Source organism: Pleurodeles waltl, chromosome 8 (genome assembly GCF_031143425.1).
Source record: "Pleurodeles waltl isolate 20211129_DDA chromosome 8, aPleWal1.hap1.20221129, whole genome shotgun sequence".
NCBI lineage: Eukaryota > Metazoa > Chordata > Amphibia > Caudata > Salamandridae > Pleurodeles > Pleurodeles waltl.
Window position 1 is genome coordinate 1,304,475,558 of NC_090447.1, and position 6,000 is coordinate 1,304,481,557.

A 6,000-nucleotide genomic window follows, 5' to 3' on the forward strand; every position below is an offset into this window, starting at 1 on the left:
ATTGCGGCCTGCCTTCAAAGTGATTGATGGAATAGGGAAAGTCCGCTTTCTCTAACTGTGATCTGGCCTCCAATGAGAGGAAGGCAGGTCTGATTTACAAACATGCCATGTGATGTTACTCGCACTATTAGCATTGAAAAACGCAATTCCTTGCTGAAACACGCCTGCTTGATCAATAAAATATATACTGCAAATCCCCAGAATATATATATATATATATATGTATGTATATATATATATATATATATATATATATATATATATATATAATATATATATATATACATACATACATACATACATATATATACAGAATTACAAACTGGTGCTTGTACTTTTAAGACATTGATGAGAAACTGTGATTGGCTACTAAAGCCTTTATTCTTTCCCAGCTGGTCCCACACACATTTCACACAGTATGATGAATAATTTTATTTGTGTTGTACTTCCCTTCCCTGATTGAGTAAATCAAAATAAGATACATTGTATCATGGATTGTATAATATTATTGAATGAACAGAGGAGACTGTGCTGAGAGTGCAATTATAAAATACGTGAATGTGACTATGTATTTCCAGACTATTTAATTAATGCATTTATATTGGTTATATGAAAAGGAATATTTTCATTTATGGTGCATCAATTGTGTTAAAAGCCATGTTGAAAATGTTTGTGTGGCACTAGATACATGGTGTTTTGTTTATGTTGATTGTTAGATGACGTTGACAAAAAGCGAAGAATCGGACATTGTGTTATGTGATCAAGACCCGTAGTAGTCGAAACATGTCACCCTTTGGTTTGTGCCTGAAATAAAATAACCAATTTTACTCTGCTGGTCCAGCCCGCAGTAGCTCATTCTTCATCGTTACTCGAGGTGGAAGATTTCATTTGCAATATTGCAATATATATATATATAAAAAAACAAATATATATATATATATATATACACACACACATATGTGTGTGTGTGTGTGTGTGTGTGTGTATATAGATAAATATATAAAGCAACTTGGTCAAATAGTTAGAGTGGCGCACTTCACTGCCGGTGCTGGTGACGCAGGTGACTAACCTGGGAATATCTAGTAGCCTAAAGAAATTCACTGCACTCCAAGAATCCAGTTTTATTGCCTTTATTGTTGGCAATAACGTATTTCAACTCTTGCAATTCATGCTCATGGTTAGTGAGTCCTTTCACAGTTTGTATGTGTATACAGTCGATACATCCTGCCGTTTAAGAGGTATTTTGGATCTTGTAGTTTTGCAAAAGTAACAATATTTAAAACAATACACAATACCGTTGCATGAGGGTTTAGTCCATATATTCAATTATATTCCATGAAGTAATACTCTTGGGGCATTCTTAGAAGCATTGTTGACGCATAAACATCACATTTCTGTAGTTATGGTGGATCAGTTTATGAATCACACAGGTCAATTATGAGAGACAGTGGTGCTTCATTTATTTCTTTTAACCATATGGGTGAAATCATGATGAGTAAATAAACGTTATCTAACCCAATTATCTAATTATGAAGGGTTTTTATATTGTACTATATACATGCCCTTACAATACATTCTGTAGCGTGGTAGTCAGTGGCTTCCTGGCACCTCAATGTCATGTTATTTCTGGTAGTATATTGTTATGATATTGTGCATCTGAGTGCCTGATACCAACCTATATGTACTCTGAGCCTGTGTATACCCCGCGCTTATTTCAGTGTGAATTTAAACACACTTTTTGTAAGCATGTGTACACTGTGGGCCTGATTCTAACTTTGGAGGACGGTGTTAAACCGTCCCAAAAGTGGCGGATATACCACCTACCGTATTACGAGTTCCATAGGATATAATGGACTCGTAATACGGTAGGTGGTATATCCGCCACTTTTGGGACGGTTTAACACCGTCCTCTAAAGTTAGAATCAGGCCCCGTATGCTTAATTCTGTGTGTATTAAATCACATTTTACTACATATACTCCACATCATAACCGCGTTTCCATATGTTAGGGCTGTGTGCTCTTTCATTTGTCATAGTGTCGCAGTAGAACTAGACCATATTGAGGCATTCATTGTTTGTCTCTTGTTCCACAGACCTCTTCCAATCCACCCTCCAAATGCTCCACATCACCATAACAATTCAAACCAATTTTCTTAAAAACCCGGAGCATATTAGTATAGACTAAATTGATCCAAGATAAACCTAAGAATATTTCATAACACTGCATCTCCTTATGTGATGTCAACAGTTCTGGAAATAAATCACAGTTATTATAGCTGAACATAAAGCTCTTCATTGGTGTTCAGCCCAGAGGGTGACTTCGTGCATAACTTGCCAATGTATCTACTTTCAAGTTGTTGTAGTTTCAAATTTCTTTCCCACCACGTTCATCTTTGCTGACCTGAGCTATGCCAAAGAATGTAATAGTTTGCCAGTCATTGGAATGTTTCTTCACATACTGTTTTGCAACAGCATAGCTCTGAGATCAATGTTGTATTGCTCTTAAATGTTTAAGTATTCTCTTCTTTAATAAGCATGTGGTACTACCTATATACTGTAGTCCACATTCACATTCTATTCTGTTGACCACATATTGGCTGGTGTATGTTATTCTTTGCATGATGCTTATCTCTCTCCCTTTGCCATCTTTAACTTTTTTGACATTGTTGGCCACCTTGCAAGCTTTACAATTGTTGCACTTTCAAAATCCCCTATTTGTTAGGTGTCTGCCAATTCTGTCAGTGGTCTATAGTGCCTTTTGACAAGCATGTCCCTGAGGGACCTTGATCTTCTATATATCACTTGTGGTTCGAGGGCCATGATTTGTGCAATATCTGCATCACTATTTAAGATATTCCAGTGCTTTTTAAATATCTTTACAGTTTCTCTGCTCTCCTTGTTATATGTTAAAATCAGACGTGGATAGTTGGTCTCCAGTGTGCTTCTTTTCAGTTTTCTTTCTACCACGGTCTGTTGTTGAGGCTTAGACCCAGCTCTTGAGGCACCTAATTCAATGTGGGTAGCCTCTCTGTAAAAACCTTTGCTTCACAGCTTCAAACTGTACTTTCATATCTGTGTCAATTGACCTTTTTTGTCTTGTACATAAACATTCTCCATACGGAATGCTTTTCAATAGTGGTTTTGGATGGAAGCTGGACCATGCAAGACGCTGTTTGTTGCTGTGTTTTTTCTAAATGTTGTTGTGCATAGCTGATTATTTTCAATATATACCTGAATATCCAGGAACTCCACCTTTTTGGCACTGCAATTGTGGGTTGTGAGAAAACAGGGCTGACTGCAGAGGCCCCCTAAATTTTTTACCCCATTTTCCACTTTTTGCTGGTGTTTTCCTGACTCTGATGGTGCTCTGGGTACTGCTAACTAGTCCCATGGCCTGTGCTCTGTATAAAATAAGTATACAAATTAGGCTAGTTATATTTGGCTATGTCAACCTACCTATAAGTCCCTAGAATACGGTAGGGCATGTAAGTTTTTGGGACCCCAGCATAGATAGTGCACCCATAGATGCACCGCTGAGGTGCCCAGTGCCATTTTAAAGGCAGGGCTGCCTTACTGCCTGCTTTTAAATTAAAGTTATATGCAAATTCGACTTTGGAATTAAAAGTACTTCCAAAGTCCTAAACTACTCTATTTTTACATATAGGTCACCCCTGAGGTGTGCCCTGTGTGCCCCTAGGGTTGTGTGCAATGTAAATATAAGCAGGGACCTTATAAAAATAGTTTTACAAGCCCTGGTGAGGTAAAACAGCCACATTTGTTTTTCCCTCATTGTAGTGAATGGCCTCCATAGGCTACAATGGGGAGACTTCATTTTAATTTCTAAAGTCCCCTTAAGTGTCAGATAACTCAAGTTTGGTATCAAATTAATTGTTATAATAAATCCCACAACTTACAATTGTTGACTTTATTATAACTATTTCAGGTAAAGAGTTTTAAACTCTACCTAAAAAGTGCCAACTTCAGCCCTGTAGTGCTCTGCTCTGATTGGACAGCCTCTGGCAGCCTGGCCAGGCTGCATTGATGAGGTGTGAAGTATCCTGGGCTGAACACAAAGGAATGTGCCTGTGGGAGAAGAACTTCCCTCAGCAGATGGAGAAGCAGGAAGAGGGGAAGGCTGTCAAACTGGTCTTCAAAGACAGTGAAGGACATTTGAAGGAGCCCAGCACCTCCCTCACATCCCTGAACCCCAGACAAGTAGGTGCCATTTTGATTAGATTAGGAGAGGGCAGGCGAAGGGTGTGTTTGAGATTTTTAGCCACACCAGTGGGTGGGCTCAGCCAGATGTAACCTCCAAAAATCAGTTTCAGCCATGATGGATTTTTGAAGAATGTTGCTCCTTGAGATTGATTTTTGCCACACTTCCCAGGAAGTGGTCATCACAGGGGGAAGGACCCTGCATCTGACTGGAGAACCATGACCCCCCTGTTTTTTACCCAGTAGCAAGGATTAAACTGGCAGAGCTGCACCCACACCTCAGATCCCTACCAGATCCCAACAAGGAAGAATGTCAGAAGAAGAAGGACTGCCCTTCTGGACCCCTGACTTGCACCTGAACACTGCACTATGAAGGACTGCACCAGCTGCACACTTGGGCTTCACCACTAAAAGGACTTTGCCTGGCTTCTACTGCTTTAAGAAGGGACTCCCTGTTTACTACAGGTACAAAGGAGCTGCCCAGATTCCCTGCATCAAGTCCTGCAAGCAGAGCACAGCTGACCAGCGTCCAGTGACCATTTGAGGATTCTGACCAGGTGCATTCTAGGAATTGTAGTCCCAACTCCTAAGGAGCAACTCAGAGCTTCTGGAACCTTGGATCAAGTTGTGAACACTTCAAGGACCTAAAAGGGACCTCTGGAAGAAGATCTGGAAGTGTGGAGACATTAAGAGCAACTCCATAAGTTGAAGAGGTGCATTGTGGGAGTTGTAGTCCCAGACCCCAAGAGGCAAACCAGAGCCCCTGAACCCTTGGCTGGTGCCTTGCACCACTTTCCTAAATCAAGAAACACTTCTGGAAGTAAGTGTGACAGGGTTACCTTGTGGGTGGCCTGAACTCTGGACTTTGTTCCTTTCCAGTGTGACTTTTTTTAAAACCTTTGAGCGCTAGTTGCTTCTATGCACTAGAAAACATTAATTCTTTAAAAATTCAAATCTCTGGTTCGCCTTACCCGATTTTATTTGTTTTGGTGTCATTTTAAAGATAAAAATATAATCTATTTTTATAAATTGGTGTTGTGTTTTGTGTTTTACTTATTTACTGTTTGTTGATTTTTAAGTGCTTTACACACTTGTCTCCTAAGTTAAGTCTTGTCGCTCCATGCCAAACTACCAAGTGTTGAGCTGGGTTTAACTTATTGAGGCCTAACTGTACCTAACTGGAGGTTAGTGGCCTATTGCTAAGTGTAGGTACTTACCTGCCCTTACCAATAATCCATTTTCGAACGTGGGTGAACTATAATCCACAATTGTTGTTTAGTGTATCTGTTCAGTTGATCCTTGGTTCCATCCCACATTACAAATAAATCATCTATGTATCTCAAGCACAGCACAGTTTTGGAAAGATGTTCTTCATAGCGGTCTTGCCAAGCAAACTCCTTCTCCCACCCGTCCATGGTGAAATTGGCATAGCTGGGCATTGCAGTCCTGCATATCAGTTGGTAAATCTGTTGAGTGAGTATGAAGATTATTATATAGGCAGAGTTCAATCATTTCCAGTAGTATTTCTGAGTGCTTGTTTCCCTGATATTCCTCTGTGTGAGGAAATATTGCACTGCATGTAGACCAATTTCATGACGGATTTAAGTATAAAGTGACACTACCTCTACAGTAACTAAAACAAATGTGGTTGCCATGTGTTGTCATCAATAATTCACAGAAAATCTCAGTGTCCTTGATGTCTGGCGTTGAAGATGTAACTAGAGGGACAATGTAAAAGTCTACATATTTGGAAATGTTTTAAAAAAGAGAACCACTTGCAGAGACA